This window comes from Lepidothrix coronata, unplaced genomic scaffold (genome assembly GCF_001604755.1).
Source record: "Lepidothrix coronata isolate B3197 unplaced genomic scaffold, Lepidothrix_coronata-1.0 Scaffold95, whole genome shotgun sequence".
NCBI classification, from domain to species: domain Eukaryota; kingdom Metazoa; phylum Chordata; class Aves; order Passeriformes; family Pipridae; genus Lepidothrix; species Lepidothrix coronata.
In genome coordinates, this window is record NW_016690275.1 from 1504302 (window position 1) to 1526398 (window position 22097).

The 22097-nt window shown below is 40.2% G+C and overlaps 1 long non-coding RNA gene across 1 annotated transcript; it reads left to right on the forward strand.

Moving 5' to 3' along the window:
- Nucleotides 1-17: 17 nt before the first annotated feature.
- Nucleotides 18-10471, forward strand: LOC108500816. Its single transcript, XR_001876012.1, has 3 exons — nucleotides 18-88; nucleotides 5636-5792; nucleotides 10369-10471. It is a non-coding gene; the product is annotated as an uncharacterized LOC108500816 (long non-coding RNA).
- The last annotated feature ends 11626 nt before the right edge of the window (nucleotides 10472-22097 follow it).

A 22097-nucleotide genomic window follows, 5' to 3' on the forward strand; every position in this document is an offset into this window, starting at 1 on the left:
CGCCCCTCCCCGGAAGGACACGTCGAGCGGGACGGCGTGCGAGTCCAGTAGTCAAAAGAGTCAGGAATGCCGGGAGGCAGTCGGGATGGTCAGTCAAGAGCATCGAGAGCACTTTTTTAATAACTCGAGACATAATTCTGTGTCTTTGTGTGTGCCCAGCTTCAAATAGGTCAGACTTGATTTTCAAAAACGTGGGTATTTGCTGCTCAAGTGGAGTGAAGTTGGTTTTCTAGAGCTAGGTGGTCAAGCACTGGGATTAGATGATCCTTTTGAAAATCTGGGACTAAATGTTTTGCTCTTCTTCACAGTGTAGCCAAGTTTAAGGTTCCTGTCTCCTCGATTTCTCTTTCCTCCCTCAATACTGCTACCAGTACAGTTGGAGAATAGAAGCTAAAGTAAGAGGGTTTTAAGTCAATGGTAAAACTGTTAATTCTAATTGCATCCATGAAAGCTGTAAGAGTAAAATATATATAAATATATAAGCAGCTTATAGATTTAGAAATTCACAACACATGTGCAAGAGAAGATTGTTAAGCATTAAAAATGAGGTGAACACAAGGCCAGGAGATTCAGCCAAAAATTACTCTGTCATGAATGTTTTAAATCATACTTTGAAAAATATTTGGAAATTTTAGATCAGCTTTTTGAACTACCTTTTTCTCCATCATGCCTCACTTCAAATTCCACTCCAGAACCCAAGAATGTATGGTAAAAGGCAACATGCTTTGACAACCCTATGATTTTACCTTCTAATACACCATGATAATGCACTGCCATGATAATTCTTAAGTATGAGTCTTAAAGTATAATCTCACATGACACTGAAGAAGTTATTACCTTCCTGTCCACGGGGAAAAAAATCTGTTTATAAATTTGAACTCCATATTGGTGCATTCAGTGAAAAAAAAATGCAAGGCCCTAAAAAGCAAAGTCACAATGAACAAGGAAAGATGATTTGCTGTTTCTCACTGCTTTGTGTCTTGACACACAGTGACAGGTTTTCATTTCAGAGAAAGTATGCACATAAAAATCTCACACCTTTAAATAGATACATGAAATCCTACTCTGAAAACAATTTCAGAACATTCTGACAGGTACCATTTATACACTGCAGGGTTATAATAAAGCCAGCCTCCAGATTTAAGTAAGACTTCCTATATTTTTTAGTTTTTTCCCATACCAGACATCCCCTTTCAAGGGATGGCTAGCAGTTCATCTTTGAATCTGACTAGCACCAGGGGCACTCCCTAGTCTCAAATTTGCTTGGGTATTCATTGTTCCCTGATCTCTGCTGTGATTTAAGACATTCTTATCTGCTGAATTCCAATAGTAAGTCTGAGTTTGCCATCCAGGAGCATCAACTGGAAGCCCTCAGAGGAAGAAATTAGGGGATGTATCTAGCACAGCACGAGGCAGGGATAGCAAAGGTATAAACTTTCATTGCTCTTGAGATAGAAAGGTTTAGTTTTTTCCCTATGCTGTAGAGCTTTTACCAGGAGAGGTGTGCAGTACACTTGGAACTGACTGCCCCAGGGGTGGAAACACAGCCCCACCGTTTTCCATGGACTGATCCAGACTGCACTGGAAAAGGGTGAGGCTCCAGAACACCTGCAATATATTGATGACATCATCATATGGGGGAACACAGCAGAAGAAGTCTTTAAGAAAGGGGAAAAGATAATCCAGATTCTCCTGAAAGCTGGTTTTGCCATTAAATGCAGTAAGGTCAAGGGACCTGCCCAGGAACAGTTCCTAGGAGTGAAGTACCAAGACAGACGTTGCCAGGTTCCAACAGAGATGATTACAAACAGAGTTGATTAACAAAATAGCAGCTATGTTTCCACTGACCAGTAAGAAGGAAACACAAGCTTTCCTAGGTGCCTAGGTTTTTGGAGGATGCATATCCCTGAGTATAGTCAAACTATGAGCCTCTCTATCTTGTGACATGGAAGAAAAACAACCTCAAGTGGGGCTCCGAATGACAGCAAGCCTTTAAGCAGATCAAACAAGATTGCCCACGTGAAGAGTTCCTGTCATATTGTAGAGACAAACTGAAAATGGAAAGCAGCTGTATGGAGACCCATGAGGCGAGTCACAGAAGCTACTGATGGACAAGATGGATCAAGTCAGGTTGCAGAGCTGAGAGTCATCCAGGTGGCTTTGGATATCGAAGAACGAGAAAAGTGACCGACACTCTAGGTCTACACTGTCTTGTGAATGGTAGCAAATGCACTGTGGGGGTCGCTAGAGAGATAGAGAAGGGCCAGCTGGCAGTACAGAGGAAAACCCATCTGGACTGCTGAGATGTGGCAAGACATTGCTGCCACTCTTTTGTTTCTTGTCTTTGTCCTAGGGGTTTTGAGGGTGGAGCTACAAAAAAATTTAAGCCATTTCCTTTGTATCTTTGTGATTGCTGATTTTTTTTTCCCTGTCAGTAAACTGTTCTTTTTCACTTATATCTCCTCACATTTTGCCTCTCTATACTGGTGGGGATAAAAGGGGAAGTGTTTAATTTATTGCAGTTCCCACCCTCATATTTGTCTTTAAACCAAGACAGAGATGTTATACTGAAATGCTGGACCTAAACAACAGTGAGCTATCCTTATTGCTAGTAATGATCTTTCTGAAACACAACATGAGGCCCAGAAGTTGTCAGCTACTACCAGCATGAGCTAATATTAACAGTATGGGGATTTTGGAGATCTAGGGATCCCATAAACAGGTGTCAACATATGGAGGCTTTCATATATACCCTCTATGTAGACCATATAGTCTTCTGTGTAGCACTCTACAATTGAATTCCTTTGTAAAAAAGTTCAGCAATTACTTTCTTGGTGCCTTGGCTGCTAATTCTTATTTCATATTGTGTAGTGTCTCATCATCCTGTCATTCTTTTGTCTGTAAGAAACATAAGACGGAAGTTGTTTCAGTGTTCCCTCAGGGCATGTGGTATTTAATGTAGAAGCCAGAATTGCCGTGTCAAATAGCAAATGCTCAACTATTACTGGGTATAATCAAACCTTATTGTATACATTTATGCTCTTCATGTGCCTAGGCTAGTAGCACTTTAGGAACCTAATGCAGTGTGTAGTGTAAGGGCACCTATCTTCTTTTTTATTAATGCAGCTATCCTAAATATCCTAAAGATATCTAAAATTTCTTAAAGATATCACTGTATGTCACAGTGACCTCAGTTTGTGCTGCATCAAAATGCTAAATACAGTGTGTTTGACAGACAATAGCGTTCTCTATTGATCAGACACAAGAGAGATGAACCTGATTCAAGAGCCTATGAATATTAATTAGGCCTGCTACTCCTATAAGCTGTTAATCAGGGTGTTATTTTTGGGGCAAGCGTGCTGAGATTAGGTACATTGCTGAGAACTTTCTTCTTTTTTATACGATCTTGAAAACTTGGTATTATAGGAATGTTAGGCTTACTTTTAAAAATCAGTGAATTTCCAGCTTCAGGGTTGTCAAGAAAATGGATACTGAAAGTGCTCTGACAAGCCCATACCTGTCTTTCTTACAGGCAGTGTTGTTTATGGCCATTTATTTGCTATTCAAAGGTGTGATAGTTTCATTTTTAAAAGCAAATTAAAAAATGCTTTCTTTGCTGTTGCAAAGCTAACTTCTCCTCCCAAAAATGGTAGCAGGAGGAGAGGTCTCCTTCTCCTTTCTTCCCAGCCCACAAAATATTTGCAGCATCTGGCATATATTTCTCCTTACAGAATGTTGACCTCATCTAGATGTGGGATCAGGGTCACTTTAACTTAATCACACCATTGCAGACCATTTAAAAAAATGGTTTTACAAGTAATAACCTTCTATGTCTGAGGGAGGAAAGAGCAAATCCAACACAAAAAACTTTCTGGATAGAATGGCTGCTGCTACAAAAAAACCCAAATAACTAATTCGATAATTAAATGTATTTGTACAAAGATTTCTGCTTTAATGTATTACATTCATTCACCAGGCTCCATGTCACACTTACAGGTTTGTATATCTCAGGAGAGAAATCCAGTACTGTTATATAATTCTTCAGGAACACATAAAACCTTCCTTAACAGTGTTTCGTAACGGATAATGCTTGGAAGTGCTTTTTCTAAAACAGTCTGTGTCTTAGTGGCTTATAGGGAAAAAAAAAGACTATGTTATCCCAATGTGTTCCATTAATGAAAAAGCTGAGGAAAACAGAAAAGAAACACACAAGCCCCAGAAAATCAAAGACCAGCCTTCCTAAGAAATTCCTGAAATCCCCTAGTGCTATTTGTAAATGAAAGTTTGGGTAACTTTAATGACCATGCGATAATATTTTGGTTTGCCTTTATTCTGCCCTCCCTCCCCCCCCCCAGATCCTGTCATAATTAATGGTTTGGAGGAGAAAGGAACTCCATAAGTCTGCATTTTTCCAAGAGAATCCAAGACTGGTTATTTATATTTATAACTTACAGAGCTATATTGTTCCGTAATGGTGTAATTTTTACATTCCTGGTGAGCCCCACAGCAAAGATCTAGTTACTAAACTCAAAATTAAATAGGGATCTCAGAAAAAGTAATTTGCCTGTCTTTTGAGACTGTCAAACAAAAGGATATTAGTAAATATGTTTTAAATACTGTTCTGTACTTGCTCATCTTTGCTTTTTGAGAATATTTGTCTGATAACAGGGAGAAACAAATTGGGGTGGGTATGTGTGTGTGTGTGTGTGTACATTTCCCTCAGGATTTGACTGAAGACTTTAGTACGTACTGTGCTTAATGGTATGCTTTTTTTAATTTTCCCGAGCAGAAGGTCACCCTACTGCCAGCAATATGATACTATGTGACTGTTAGGATGTGATTCTGGGCCCAATTTGCATCTATATTTGCAAACTAACCCAAGCCAGAAGAGGAGCTGAAGTGGAGGTGTGCTACCATCCACACTGTATGCAGCTGTGGGCACTGTGGCACATTTTGCCCTGTGTCAACAAATACCATCTCAGAAGATGCCCAGACCCTGAAAGCTTTTCTCCCCCTTCTTGCAGTTCAGCAGCAGGACCAAAGAACAGATCCTGTGTTCTTTTCTGGTTCAGAGGTAGCCACTAACTCTACCCAAGAGAAGTCATATACCTGCACACAGTTCTACTTTCTAGCTGTTTGCCACTGAAGGCCACTGCTCACATTAGCTATATAAAGCCTTGCTTGATACTCAGATCTGGAAAATATTTGTAGCCACTTCCCCCCTGTTTAATTTTTAACTGGAGCTTTTCTTGAACAAAAGCTAAATAAAAATGAGTAAGCACTTTCACAGTCTGAGGTTTGAGCCTGTTTCCAGAGGGTCCTTTGAGAGCCCTTCCAATTATTTGCCTTCAGCTGGGCTCCTGAGTTTAGCTATTAATCTTTCTTCATAAATAAATCACAGTTGTGCACTAACCCTTCTTTGTTACTGTTCTCTCGATTTTTTTATACTTTTCTGGTAACGAATTTAATGCAATTTTATTCATGTGGTCTTACAAGCCTAATGAGCAGATGGAAGTGCTCAGATTACAGTTAAAAACAGCCTAAGTGCAACTGTTCATCTTCTTTTGTAACAAAATCAATGAATACAAAGATTAATTTCTGACTAATTTTAATTCTTCTCTTTTTCCTCAAACAGCCATTCCCAATAGGTGTCCTGTTGGAAAAAAAAAAGCAGGGTTCCAAGGAGGATTTACAGAGAAGAGACGGAGAAGGAGCAGATGAGAGACACTAACAGAGTTGAGCGTTACAGGAAAGAACTTTACAACCCTCTCATTCATCCCAACTACTTCCAGGTTGGGATAGATTGTTTTTTGTGTAAGGCACTCTGAGCTTATGGATAATAGAAAAACCGAGAAGACTGGTGACGTCTTGTTTATTGATACTGTCAATTGGCAATGGGTATAGAGGTGTTTAAATTAAATGGGATTTAATGACACTATGCACTTTTCTCTAAGACGGCTTCCATGCTAAATAAACCACCTGGAGAATGGAAGTAGTTATGACAGGAGGGATATAGCAGCTTTGAACTTAATAAAAAGTTCAAATGCTCACATGACACTGTGCTGGGTCATGCATCTAGTATGGATCAGAAAATACTCAGGGAAAATGAATGCACGATGACAGCCAAATTGCCCAAACCATGTAGCTTTTTTAGCATAGCAGAGAGAGCAAAATAAAGAATAAAGCTCTCTTTTGGGTCCTCCCAGAGAGTGAAAATTAAGTTTTCCAGACCAAAATGCCAGAGACTGTAAAAATGCACTCTATTTAGGGATTGATATAGTGCTGCAGCTGATATCCTTTTCCTTTGGAAATGTGTTAGATCTTTAGTGATCACTGCAGGCCAGGACTTTGTCATATTTGAGAAATAAAATTATAGGATGATTTTAAAAAACTTAAAAAATTTTTCGGTCTTGATTATGTGTACCAATTCCTTTTTGACCCTGAAACCAGAACCGGTTTTCTTCACTGACATGTTTGCTCTGCTTTTTTTGATACACAACAATTTTAGCAGGTAGTGAGTTGTATGTTCCGGTTTTTGTAGGGCTGTTTCCTAGTTTTTGGTTAGTGTAGTTTTTGCAATGAACTTTTTATTTTTTCTAAAGCATAAAATTTCACATGATGCGTGGCAAACAGACTGAGAGAAAGTAGAAGGCCAAGTTTAATGTGGAGCTTTAACATTTGCCAAGAATTCTCTCATAAGTGATGGAAGAGTTTGCAGTGGTAGCCACATGTGTAGGAGTCTCCTCCCAGCATCTCCAGTCATGCTATGCTCTGGTGTAACCCTGACAGAGCACACAGAGCTGGAGGGTTGAGGGGCCACACAGGCAAATCTGGGGGCTACCTTGAACCGTAGGCTGAAAAATTTTAGAAGATGCTAAATTATGGAGGAATGGGGGAAGATGTGAACACTGAAAAGAAAAAGAGGTCCTTTCTTTCTGAGGATGCAGAAGGAAAAAATAGAAAATGAATGTAAAACAAAGAAAAGAAAGGCAGAATTTCCGTAGCTGTTTTTCAAGGAAGAAACCTAACAGTCTTAATAAGCAGTGCTGTCTCACTTCAGCTCATTTCCTTTATGGAAAAGGATTTTTTAGTGGTTTTAAGACCAGCCCAATGAGATTCAGGACATTTACCTTCCAACATAGTACTGGTCAGGAACAGAACAAGTTTTTTCTTCTCTCCTAGTAATCATGATTCTGTTTTTTAATTATTCCCATCAATACCTTGATATATTGATTTATTGCTTATCTGGCTATTCCACTTCTTGATGAAACACTCTTTTGGCCAGTTGCCATGGAAGTAAATGTTGGAGCTTTAGGATGTGGTCAGATGGACCAGATGTTATCACAGCCCATTTGTTTCTCCTCTTCTGTCAGCCTCCACCCAAGTGAAGGCAGACACCCAGCTCTCCCAGCATTCATCTGCTCTTGCACAGTATTACTTAGTTTAGTTAAGCAGCTTGCATCACCAGTTTAAGCTAAACGGCCATTTTTCACAATGACAAAGGTGAAGGGCATTCATGCTAAACGTGATGAGGTGGGCAGACAGAAAAGTTTAGAAGTGTTATCTTCCTAAATTCTTTCATCTTTAAGAGACTCTCTGATTAGTTACCTCAGGGCATTTTGGCTCTCTTCTTGAGTTGTCCCAGGGGCAAGGGGAGAAATGTAGATTTGTTTGAAACAGCTTTGAGAACAGCAGTTAAAAATATTTCTTGAACATACCATATATATATCTTCTGTTCTGCAAGCATTATTTTTCTTCTTTCTGATATCGGTGATGTGAACTATCTTCAGAGAATACCTCACGGTAAATCATGCAGTTTCTTATTAACGCTGCTCTATCAGAGCATCCAAGTCAGTGCTAAGCAATCTAGCAAGTGGAGAAAATGGTGAGTCATTATTAAATTTATGAGAAGCTGGTTCATAAATTCTATATAATCACTTTTTCTGAACTGAGTTGGGAAAATCCTTTAAAGCTGCCTCATTCTATATGGCATCCACAGTAGCTCAGTGTGATAGAGAAGATTTACGTTTCCCCAGACAACTTCCCAGAGCCCTTGCTTTTCAGCTGATAGCAGGAAAAGAGCCTGTAGCAGTGCATTTCAAATTAGAGTCAGATTTAAAGTCTTCGAAGGCACCTGAATTTAAGCAAAGATTAGGCACATAAAAGCAAAATTACAACTCAAACTCCTTCTGTAATTCCCTCACTCTGGAATTATTGAAGCACCCTGAGTACCCAGCTTATTTACTTCAAGGCTTCCCATGTCTCTGCACGCGGTCCTGATCTGAATAGCACAATGCCCAATAAGGATCCAAAGCTGGGATGTTTTTCCTCCCGGCTTCCTCATGGGGTCTGCTTCAGCAGCTTTCCTAGATACCTAATGCCTTAGGAAAGTCAAAGATTCATAGGTGGAAAATAAAAGAAAAGAAGCAAGATCAAAGCCTGATATTGAGTGCTGGTCCAGGGCAGCGAGATCCTGGGGTGTCAGGGGACGTCTCCAATGGCTCTTTCATGCCAGATCAGCTCCTCAAGCCTCTCTCTTGAGCTGCAGGTTCCAAGCAGATGCATGTGCCCATCTCCCAAGATGGGCAATATTTTGAATCGCACTTTAACCTCAAAGTGCCCTGCTGGGTGCTCCTTGCTGGCCACCTCTTTGAGCTCTCAAACATGGCCCTGCTGCGATTCCTGGCAGCAGCATCTGCCTTAAAAGAAGGACAGGGCTCCGAGGTCAGTTTCAGTGCCCAAAATAGGGAGTGTCAGAGCTTAGCTCCAGCTCCAGCTCTCAGCAGTCTAGTCCTTGGAGTGGGAGAGGAGTCTGGAGCTCATAAAGCCTTGCATCTGTGACTGAGTTTCTCCTGAGCTGAAATCAAAGTCTGGAAAGCCAGAAACTGTACTAGTGTGCCAAGAGCTGTCTAAAGCAATTTTATGTCATATTTTTAAAAGATTAGAATGTACTTTTTATCTTTGAATTGCCAAACAAGAGTTACATTTTTTACTTCCCATAGCTTTCAAATATTTCCCAGCTCCAGAACAGAATTTGTTACCTTGTTAATTTTGAAGGGTTTGAGTTTTTTGATGACCATCCCTCACGTTGCTTCTTAACCCCTTAGCTAATCAGCAGAGCTACCAGGGTATGCTCCTGAAGTATACTGTACTTGCATTTTACATCAGTGACTGCTGGAGTAGAATCGAAAAGCCTAATTGGGATTAAATATTCATGTAAAATACAGAACAGTGTCAACAGCAGAAGCCAAACTGGCATGTTCTGCTTGCCTGCCTTTGCAATAGCTGTATGTCTCTCTTTTACTCCATTCTCATTCTTGACTTTACTGACTCCTGCTTGTCACTGAGCTTATATATAGGGTTTTTCCTTCCTCTTTGATTTAAAACAGTAGTTGTAAGAGCTCAGCAGCTGCCAGGGTTATTCTTTTATTTAAGCCATCAGACTCACTTTGTTATATTAATAAATGAGAGACCATTTTCTTCAAAATGCTTTTCTCAGACTTCTGCCAGCTTAGAGACAATTTCTCCCAAAATTTACAGGGCTTGTGAAGATGAACAAAGTTTACAATGGCTCAATTCTCTGTAAGCATAGCAGATAGCTGCCTGAAACATGATCACCACCTAAACTATACATTTAATGTGATGCAATGTTTATTATAATGTGCTTCTTATGTATTTTATGATCCTCTGCTACAGTGTTAATAAAGATAGTCTAACTCATTGTTGTCTTCCAACAGAAAAAGTTATTACCCAAGGTTTTTCTTGTTTTCATTGACATAACCAAGTAATGAATAGGAAGGTTACTACTGCAGAGATTTTAAAAATAACAGACAGAAAGCAATTTAAGAATAAATTATCAAAAACTAGCCCTGATTTTTTTGGGTTTGTTTTTATTCTCTTGATTAATGGAGGGAAATTGTATATTTCTTCTTGTTCAACTTTCTTTTTGTTTGGATTTCCTTTGGAGTATACTGATTTTACTTGTCAGCATTTTTTTCCTTTCCTTTGCAGAAACTCTAAAGAGTGCACATCCTTCAAAACAACTGGCATGACACAAGACCAGCAGTGTGCATGTATAGATTATTAGGACCTTAAATAACTCTCATGTTGTGTTCAGTGATCTGAATTTTTATGCTGCAAATGTAAATGCCATGTTCAATTTGCTTTCTGCTGCTGTAATGCAAGTATGAATATTGCCATTTTCTGTAAACCCAAAAAGATCTGGCCAGGCAACACCACTTCTGGACCTGACAGTGATGGCAGTGTTTCAGCTTCCATTAAACAAATGGGAAAAGACTTAAAAAATTAAACACAAAGTTGAATATTTCATAGCGACTTTGCTAAATGGGACTGGTCTTTCTCTTCCAGAGAACTCTACAGAAAGTGACTTCTTGGGGCAGGCAGAGACGTGCCATGTCCAAGGTGTCCATCTGCAGGTGTGCAGGGACTCCTGTACCACAGGACTTCTCAGGCAAAGCTTTTCTCAGCTGGCCAAGTTGGGGGAGTGTGACCTTGAAGATCTGAAACACAGACCTCGGAAAAGGTTGCCATCATAAGAAGACTGGAGAAGCGCTGCTGCTCCTCAGCACCTGGCTTTCTTTTCATGCAAGGAGATCTTCAGATATCTTCCCCTTTCCTCCCTAGACCTTGGAGAAGCTGAGACGGATCTTACCTGTGCATGGGTTTAGATATGAACTGAGAAAATTAACAACTGACTGAGGTTTTTTGTTCCATTTCCATGACAAAAAAAGATTCCCAGAGTTTTCAGGTGCCACTTCTTAATTCCTTCCCAGCATTGGGTGACATCGACTGTTTGATACCCATAGCTCTGATGTAATGAGATCTTGTGGTAATTTGGGGGTATCTAGAAGGTGGAGGGGTGGCTGTGGAATGCAGGTATGTGGAGGCTGGCAGCATAGGATGTGCTCTGCCTGTCACCGGGGAAGACAAATAATTGCAGTGAGGAGCATCGGAGCTGCAGATGCACCTGTACAGTCAGTCCACCAAACGGAGGCTGTGTCAATTGTTGATGAGACCTGGAAACAAAGATGTTGCTTGTTCAAGAAAGCTGAGGGGAGCTCAGTGAAGAATAAGGTGATGCTATTCAGCCCATCATCCCTCCTGGGCTACTCCACAGTGTGGAGGACACTGGATGAACTGAGGCATCTCTGCTTTGTAAAGCTAAATAGCCCTAGTAAAGCAGTGGCTGTGCCTTGTATCCCATTTTAGTTTCCTTGTGAACTGTAAAAATTCCATTACAAAATAAATAGCCCAGCAAGATCTTCCGGAAAGTTAAGTGTTAACAGTCTTTTGAGGATGTTCACATTTTCTCATGCGTGTGCAAGCTTGTACTGGAATTGGTTTCCTAAAAAAGGGCTTATTGCTAAAATATTCTACATAATATTTGATAAAATTCTATAAAGTGCAGCTCATAAAATGCTGCAGAATGGCTTGTGTGGTACAAAGCTGTGAAGTGCATCTCATAAAATACTCTGAAACCTGTATCTTGAAGCAGAGGATAGATCAAATGCTGCAGCAAATTAATTTGGATGACACCTGGCTTTCACAGTGATGGGTTTATTATTGGAATCTGCTGTGCTGGTAGAGATGTGAGGAGGGAGGGGAGAAGGCAAGGGGAAGGGAGCATGGATTGATATCTTGTGTGATGAGCCAGCCACAGCCAGGGAATATTTATATACACAGAGGAATAGAGCTAGAAACAATACTTCTCCATCCCTCCCAGCATAATCGCCATTCTGAGCAAGGAGCAAAGCCACAGAAATCTCTCTCAACTGGGCAAAGATATCAGCTCCCTGGAATGTGGTAAACACTGTGTCTGCCTTCCAGTCTCTTAATAATACATATATGCTTGTTTCTCTTGTTCTGTGTAAGATGCCACAAGAAAGAAAATGGTTCCAGCTCCTTCCTTGGGGCTGTCAGGACAGATGTATCCCAACTGCCATGTTCATGGAGAATTTTTGTTGGAGAGAAGATTTTGTTGTTTGGGTAAATTCTGCACCTCACAGCACCATAGATCCTGGTATCTGCTGTACTTCTATGGCCCTCACTGCTGCCCACAGTAATACTCAGTTCAGTGTTGACATCCCAGCTCAGGATCCTACCTATAGGATTACTCTTAGAAGGAATGTACATTCACAGAGGTCTGATTTTTGGTCTTGGAAGTGTTACCAAATCCTTAGACTAACTTCTGTATTGCTAATGGTTCAGATATGATTCCCTACCCTTGTCCATTGCCTTGATAGAAATTTTAGGTCAACCCTTGTTTCAGTGTGACAAGTAACCTTTGCTAAAAAAAACCCAAACAAAACAAAAACTCAAGGAAAAAACCTCCACGTTTCTCTCCCCTTTTACCACACATATCCTTGTTTGCCTTTCTCTGTCCTCTGTATCATATGAGTTGTACTCAAAACCATTGACCAAGACCCTGTCACCTTCAGGAATCCTGCCACTTCACCATTTTCCTTCAAATCCTTTGCCTTTTACATAAGAATGTTCTTGTGTTCCTGGATCTGCACTGGGAAGCACTGTAATGAGCACTATAACTTCCTCACATGCATCACCAAAGGCTTTTTACCTGAAAAGCCTCTGCTTGCTTCCAGATCCAAGATCCCAGCATAGCCAGCTACCTGGACCTAAACCCACTCCCATGCTACACACCTTACAAAGGAAATAACAATTAAGGGTATTTTTAACCTGCTTCCAACATAATCAGGAAACTTACAACAAAAATGAGGGCCAGTACCTTGTGACAGCTGGGTGCTGTGCTCACAACCTGTGACCAGAACATGACTAGACTGAGTCATTAGCTAAGATGTCAACAACACATCAACACATACAATTTTGGTAGAAATCCAGATCCTTTGGGTAGGGCCTTCTCCATATGGTGGCTCTCCTCTCCCTTAGCTCCCTCCTCTCTGTGTTGTACTAATTTGGTGCTGGTTTGTGTTTTCCTTGTGTCTTTTTTTCACTGTATCCTCTCCTACCCTATTTTAAACCATGATTTGCAAAGAATGCATGTGCCATCTGAATGAAATCAGTGAAGCACTGGTTGCATCTTCTAATTGCAGGCTTTGGACCACAGTCTTCCTTGACTTTTGTGACTCATTTATTTCTCTGTGCTGCATTTCTGTGACTTTCCTATTCCTCTGTATATGTATAAAAAGTAAATATAATTATGGACATAAAAAGAGAGAAAAGTGCACATATATACGTGTGGACTGATTAATTTGTAAAATACGCACTATAAACCCATGTTTTTCTGGAGAGAGATGCTCCCCCTTCCTCCAGGGAAGAGGGGATAGAAAAACAGAGCCTTTTAAAGCACTTGGCCATTCTTCCACCTCTGTCACAAACCATGCATGAGATGTCAAGCTGTCACAGCTTTGTGACACTGGCTCACACCTAAAACATGTTCAAAATATCAAGCATTTGAGAAATCTTGTTGAAGTTGGGGAGACTAATTATGTACCTGAAATTGTCTACGATTCCTTGGGGCATACTAGCCTGAAGGTGCATTTGCACTGTGGCTGTTGTTTTAAACAAGTTGTAAAAGTACCCAAAGCCTGTCTGCAGCAGTGTTTGCTCCTTTTTAAGCGCTAACACTATTTCCACATTGATGAAACAGCTCTAAAACTTCCCACTGCAGAGAATAGAGGTGACATTGGGCTTCCTCATCCATCTTCCCTATCACACATTGCAGGGAAACAAACTTTGCCTGGGGCTCCTATTTTTGCATCTGTTTGTGACTGTAGTCCTCCCACTGCAACTGAAAAAAACCCCAAACATGCCAGAACCCAATTTTAGTTACTTTGTACACTCCAGATTAATCCAAATATTTCTCCTTTCAATTTTCTAATCAATTTAGCTTTCTTATCCTCAAACCTGTGTAGATGGCCTCATTTTACAGTGCTTGATGCTTTATAGAAACTTCCCTCAAAATATACAAAAATATAAAAGAATAAGATACAATGTGTGGGAGGACAGGCCACCTGTAAAAGACCCAAATTCAATAAAAGTACCCATTGACATGTAATGAATGCATGCAGTTCTAGAAGCTTTGCAATTATTTCTTCCAAAACTAGAAGAAGTTATGCAAGCTTAAAATGGCATACAATCAGTTTATGCAAAATATTCATTAAGTTGTCCAGGGAAATCTCACCATTTTCCACACAAATATAAGTAAAAACTATCAATTATACATTAATATAAACCCCATGCTGGAGTCAACTCATGATTTAAAATATGGTGCTTCATCATAATGATCATAAAGAAAAATGGGCAAATCAGGTATTTAATAGACTGGCAATTGTATTTTAATTTGGCTGTGCATTTATAAAATGACATTAAATGGTCTCCACTGAATAATTAATTTTAAAATGTGTATTTATATGTATATTACTTAGAAATAACTGAAGATTTTAGAAAACTGTTACCATGGGAGGAAGTGCTACTGTGAGTTTCTTCTACTTTTCATTCCAAATCCTTCCAGTATTGAAGCAACTGGAGCCTTATATACTTCACCTGTGATACAAAATTGCCTACCACCTTGCCCAAAGAAACTATCTATTCTACACTACCACTGGGGGTTCAGGCAAGAGGGCTCTGAAGTGAGCGCTGGGGTGCTGGAGGAGGATGGGCTCAGCATCTGGCACTGGAGGCAGATCCCTGCTCCGCTCAGTACTGAGATTCAGCAGCACTGGTCCAGGAGACCAGTTTTGTGGCTGTCCTCAGCTGCGCCACAAGTTGAGTAGCCCTGCTGATACCTGTGGAACCTCTCACAGGTCAGAGTGTGGCTGATCTGAGGAACACAGACTCAAGGAGGATCTGATCAGGTATGACATCAATCTAGACAAAGCGTGAGAACGTTCCTGTACTTCTGCCGAGTGAGCAAAAGTGCACAACACAGTGTTCAGTCTGGCATCCTTTGCATTTCAAGGCACCATCTTAGACATGTGGCCTTCCTCACCTACCCACCTGCTGCATGATGAGATGCGAGATTTGTAGGATGCTGACCTGGAATACTAGCCTACTGAGATCACCCACCACTCTGAAATAAAGTACCAGCTTTGATTTACCACCAGATTTTAACATTACACAGCATTCTAATTTATCTGCTTCCTGGAGGCATTCTGCAAGCTACTGTGGGTAGTGGCATTACCTCCACTTGGCAGCAGTTCATAAAATAGCAATGCCATGCGTGCATCCTTCCACAAGTTCCTTCCTGTCATGAATCCCATATAGCATGAGATGGTACATGTGGATGCAAACTACTCCCCTGTTTCTCATCCTAGTCCTGGGCAGAGAAAATCCGGCCAGAGCTGTAGTTCACTCTCTAGTGCTGCATTGAGGCATAATTAAAGTAGCAGCAGAGAATGGGGCTGCCCCTTCTCAGACCTCTGGTCAGGTTATACCCATGCAGTTCTCCAAATAATGACTTAAACTGTGCAAAAACCAGGCCAAGGAGACATAAACAGACAGTCACTGTGGTGTCAAAGTCCATGCTGTAATCACTATCAAATGTAGTGGATGCATCAGAAATACACTAGAGTCCATTAAAACTGAATAAAATTACTCTTTTCTTTATTTTCTAGTGCAGAAGGAGATAATGTCATTCAGTGTTCATTTTTCACTCCCATAATACCATGAAACTCTTGTTCTAATGCTGCATCCAGGTGAAAGAAAGTTGCAAGCTCCTGAAGGTATCAGGAAACATAGTCATTTCAGGCTAGGATGGAGAAATGGCCCATCACCAGTCTCCTTTTAGTGGCAATTTCTCTGCTGATTCTTTAACTATTTTCTTATTTTGTCCAGTTGCAGGAATGTGACATCAGATCCACTCTGCTCAAGAGGAATGTTCTTTGGTCACTTGTCTGTTCTGGGAGGAGAGAACAAAAAGTTCTGGTGCTTACTGTTTTCTACAGGTATACTTCAATAGCAGGAGCCTGAAAGATGAAACAATGTGGAAGCCTTCAAAGATCATGGCTGACCGGCAGTGAAACTAAGCATATAGAGACAATTTACTAGTGGCCGGTGCCTAAAAAACCCAACTAGATGGAGAGACAGAGTCATTGCAAGTGAGAATAGCCTGAAATCCCACAGTTAATCTCTGTGACACCGTGTCTTGAAACATTGTAAGGGAACTACAGGTGTTCAAGACGTCCAAAAACAGAGCTCTAAGAAACAACTCTTATTCCAACCAGGGTCAAGCCTTTTCCTCCCTCCTGCATTTCCCATCTGATTTCCTCCATTTCTCACTGTATTTCCTTTTAACTTTTTGTTGCTTGTTCTACTTCCAAATTTCTTATATCTGTATTCCCTACTATCCTTTTAGTGATCTTTGAATACCTTCCTCCCTCCTTTTTTGTCATATATGGTCACATACAAGAAACCAGAAAGTGGATGACTATCTAGCTTAAAGGAGACAGAAGATCTTTCAGAAAGTGCTTTAAGAGGCTTAACTCAAATCAAATACATCAAACACATTATTAACCCTGAGTAACCCAAATTCATCTTCCACGATTATATGAAAATATGCATTGTTTACTTGAATATATAAAACATGGATGCAGGACTTTGAAATGAGATCTGCACATCACTAAATCAGTCAGGAAAAAACACTTTCAGTCTTCCATCGGCTAATGATTTGCTAAGGATGTTAAACACAAGCGTGAACAAGTCCTAATGACTGACAGCAGAAGGAAGAACTGCACGAAGACCAGTACTGGTTCCAAAAGCTATGGTGCTGCTGCCACCTGAGGTTTTCTTCTGGAAATACAATCCTTGTGTGGAATGTGTTGCACAAAAATTGGAGCATAGGTGGAAGAGAGAATCTGAAGCTCATTGGTCCCAGGACGGCCTCGCTAACGTAAGAAGAAGAGATAGTCCTCATAGGCAGCCCCAACCTGACACCTCTCCCAACACTGCCCAAGAGCTGTATAAGCAGTTCTGAGTGCACACAGCTGCCACCACAGGCAGCCTGCACTCCTCACTGCTCTTGCCAGCCTGAGTCCCCTCCTTGCTCTGTGCTGGCACCAGTGCTTTTGCACTAAGACAAATCAGGGATGCAATGCAACTAAAATCAAATATTTTTTGGACTGCATCTAGAATACTGCACCCAGATTTCGGCTCCTCAACACGAGAAGAATGTACCAATGAACTGGAGTAAGCTTAGCAAAGGGCCATCACAATGGTCAAGCCTTGCCCTGTGAGAAGTCTGAGAGACTAGGGCTGCTTCATCCTGAGAAAGAGATGGCTTATAGCAGCTGTGCAGTACCTATGCAGAGGTTATCAAGAAGACAGAGGCAGGCTTTTCCCTGCAGCTTACAGTGAAAGGACAAGAGAGAAGGGGTGTAAGTTGAAAGAACAGGTTCAGACTGGCTGTATGGAAAACATTTTTCACAATGAGGGACAGTCAGGCAGGGGTAAGATTGTCCAAAAAGGTTGCACAGTTGCCATCCTTGGAGGTTTTCAAAGCCAGTCTAGACAAAGCCCTGAGCAACCTGGTCTGATCTTCCAGCTGAGCCGGCAGTAGGACTAGAGACCTCCAGAGGTCTCCGCCAGCTGATCTGTCCTGTGATCCTACAGTCCTTAAGCCAGTTGTGTCTTCATAGAACTTTGTAGCTGTGTGATGTTTCAACTTCACATGACAAAATATTTTTATCTCATTCTACCTTGACCTAACTTAAATTAAGGATTTCAAAGTAACCAGAAAGAGTGAAGGCATTCTAGCATTATGGTGCTGACATCATTATGGGATGAACTCACACTGGAGAGGTCCATTGAGGACTGTCTCTCGTGGGAGGGACCCCACGGGAGCAGGGGAAGGACTCCTCTCCCTGAGCAGCGGCAGAAACAACAACTGACTGTAACACCCACTCCTCATCTCCCTGCACCGCTGGAGGGGAGGAGGGAGAACATGGAAGGAAGGAGGGGCGGGAGGAAGGTGTTTTAAAGATTATTTTACTTCTCCCTCTTTTGCTCTGATCCTGTTAGTAATAAATTCAATTAATATCCCCACTTTGAGTCTGTTTTGCCTGTGATGGTGATCAGTAAGTGACCTCTTCCAGCTCTTAACTCACGCATCCTTCGCTGCTTTTTTTTCTCTCTGTCCAATTGCAGAGGGGAGTGAGAGAGCGGCTGTATTGAGTACCTGGCGTCCAGCCAGGGTCAACCCACTACATCCTGATATAGAGTGCGACAGGAAACATGAATGGGGTTTTTGAAAAGACCAGTAAATATAAAAAACTATTTAATGCTATATATTTTATCATCTTCCCATCATCTATCATTGATATCTGATTTTCATTGGGAAAGACCATGCTGTCACTTGTGACCAGCTTTTGATCCTGTTTGTGACTTTCTTCTATTTGATCATAAAAGCTATCATCTCATACAAACTTCTTCCACAGTGGACCTTGTCTTTGCACATGATGTACATCGGTGTACTAGACCAAGCATTTGCAAAGCTAGTTTTCTTCATCATGTTCACCATCACATCTTTCTGGCTGGAAAAAGTGTAACCTAGTTACATTGTAAAATAATAAAATTTGGAACATAGCATGCCTTTTTTAATTGGGACTGTCACTAAGAGAGTCTTTTTGACTCTTTACCTCTGCTTCAAGGCCTGTCAAAACTTCCATTATATCCTAAAATATTATAAAATTAAGCAACATTATTTTTATATAATACAATGTTAATAAAATATAATTAACCAACTACAGCCAATACATTTTAATATTATTTTTAAATTATGTTATTATTTATTGCTTAGATTCCTTATAATGGTAAAATCATTGTACAGTATTTAACATTAAATCAAATAAAGCTAAAAAAATTAAGATCATCCCCTCTCCCGGTCAGATAATTTAGGAAAAAAAATATTTTATTAGTTTACAGAAGCTGATACTTGTAATTCCATAGCTTTAGACATGATTTTACAGAGAGTTTTCTCTTTTTTTAATAACTTTTCTGGCATTTATCTCCAGAACTTATTTGTATCAATACTTTCAGTGCAAATGTGAACCACCACTTGGGATTTTAGGCATGACACAGCAAAATCCAATAATTTTCATTGACTATGGTCATCCAAAAGTATATTTGTACTGGAATTGTATACAGATGTGTATATATATATATGTATATATATATATATATATCTTATATATAAGAAGAGGTGGGAAGGGAGAGAAGGGATGGAGGGTGAAAAGTCAGGCAAAGGAAATTCAATGCTTATATTTTCCTTATCCATCAAATTCTTCCTGTTTCTTACATTAATATTTTATTGTGCATTTTAGCTCCATTGAAGCAATCCCGTTTATGGATGTGGTGGAAGAAGAAGACTAAAAAGTTTATCACTTTCAGTGAGATTGCTTAAATATTTTCAAGTTGAGAAAACACTTGAAATAAGCATACCCTGGGTCAGTGCCCAGCTGCACTGCTTGGTATTTATAAGTAGTGGTGCGTGGCTAATGTAAGAGTTACTTCCATTCTAAATTCTCTCTTCAGCTGTTCATAACTTCTGTAACCAAATTCCTTTTAGACCTTAAATTGTAAATACTTGGCCTCATGCAAAAAGCTAATCTTTGTATATTGGTTCCTGTAAAATCCATCTATCTGAATTCACATTATGTGGGTAAGACAGAAGTGATTACCATGAACTCGAGCTCAATTTTTTCATTCATATAACTGAGAATAGCCATGAAGTTTCAAGCATATTTAAAATTGCAAAATTCAGCCTCTCATTTTACTTCTGCAGATGCACCATGTCTCACACTCACAAGTTCACTGAACTCAACAAAAATTTGAGGAGGATCAAGGTTTCACCCGTATGATGTCTAGGGAAGGACTGAACACCCACAGTCTCTGCCAGGGGGAAAGAGCTGTGGGGAGGACCCATGGGTGATCCCCATGAAGGTGAACAGGCCAGGGCCCATCGCACCAACCCGGCAAGGGAGAAGGCAGGCTGGGGGGGCAGCCAGGGACACCCCCTAGCCCCACTGCCAGACATGTTTGTGGCGACATACCAGCTCTGCGGACAAGCTGGGAAGTCAGTCTGCAAGTCAGGGTCTGGGTGAACAAGGTCCACAGCCAGGCAGGGATGGGACAAGGCTGGAGACAGGTCACCTTCAACTTGGCTGGGGACGGACTGATGGCCCCTGGCTGAGCTGAAATGGGGTCCACTTTAATGCCTTTCATTCTGCTAAGAGCTCTTCACAAAACTAGGCAACTGGACAACACTAAGTAAGTGATTTATTATCCAAACATTTACAAATTAAAAATTTTTAAGAGAATTGAACAGTTATATTCTTTGGAGCCATTGCTTTCTAAACACATCATGCCATGCTGGTTCCTACTGCTCTGTCTGTGTATGAATACTACACAACATGTATGAAAATGTCATTTCTATGACATACCTTGCAATTCTGTCACAAATCACAGTGCAAATCTGGATAGTATGCAAATACTGAAAAGTTTTGTTTGTTCCTATAACATATTCAAACATGTTTGCTAATATATAGATTAACTGTCACTATAATAACAGAGGCACTAAGTAAGTAGGTACTCTGTATAATACAAAAATTCCACTTCAAAAAGCACAATAGATGTCAATCTTAAAAAAAGCACCATATAATAATTGCTACCCTTCTGGTTTTGAATGTAGACTGGATATTCACTGAAGGACTTTGATACACAGTCTACTCTGCATTCCCTCCATCCGAATGGTCTAATTTCTTCATTAAATGCCACATTTTTTGTCATCAAAATTAAGAAATAACTTTTCAACATTTTCATAGGGGCTAAAGTTCATACTACTCCTTTTCAGTACAAAATAATGAGGCACTGCTAAAGAAGTACAAAAGTATTTGCAATATCAAGACCCTTAATGGCTTATTTTCTTACCTTTACATAAAAGAAATGCTTAAAATACACATTGAAGAGATTGGATTGGTATAAACACCATCAGTAACAGTGTTTTACATCAAGTTGTACTTGAGGCTTTCAAAGTCCATTTAATCTTAGGGAAAATTTATTGTTATTGCAGGTTTCAATTATTGGCAACAAGGGTTTTTCAACTAACGTTGACAGAGAAAATCCATTTTCAGTGTGATTATAAAAGTATTGGCAGAGAAATGGGAGCTTATGTGTCATCACATGTCTTGAAAGGGTGCTGAAAATGCTTTTCTTCCGTACATAGCAGGTTTAAATATATTTTTGCCTGTCTGCCCCCTGCTGCTCCTCTTATATCAGAGTAATTAGGATAAATGAACATCAATTTGACCCTCTTCAATGCCTGTGGTGCATAAACCCAACCTGTAAGATAAAACAAGTGTTACACTTAATCTCAAGTTCAGCAGAGCACTTAAATGTATATTTTGAGACTAGATTTAAAGGTATGTTTAAAAAGAGTCAGTTCTTAATGGCACTGGTAAACTGAGGCCTTAACAGACTTTCATGGCCATTGCACAAGGAAACCATGAGTTAATGTAAATCTTTGGAAAGTGGCACTTCTTCCTTGCTCCATGCCAGTAACACAGCTGTATTGCCCAGCATGCTCTGCCCCTGGACTCTCTACATCCAGGTATTGCTCCATGGGGGGCTTTGCTCAATCACACACAGCTGCTCCTCCTTTCTCTACCTTTGAGGTTTCAAAGGTAGAAATCCGCTTACACAGATATTTTCCAGGGTGGAAGTAATATAACAGCCTCAATATACCATGGTGTGGAGAGATGTCCAGAGCACAATATAGCCACACATGAAAGCAGAAAATCCTAAACACAAACCCAGACAAAATTCTCAAACCAAAAGTGCTCTCCAGCAAACATTTTTTCCTTTGGGAATATGTTTTAATGTAGTCAACATCAGGATACCTTGTAAAGTATAAGCAAATAGTTTTGTAAAGTCTGACACAAACTGGAAGTGCCAGTATTTATTTGTAAATTAAGACTTGACCATTGTTTTTCTTAATAAAAAGTGGAACAGCCCATTCTATGATAATATCTAGTTCAAGTAAGCTTAGGTGAAGAAACCTAGGCATAGGGTAGCTTTAGAATCCTTGATCACTCAGTAGGAAGAAAAGG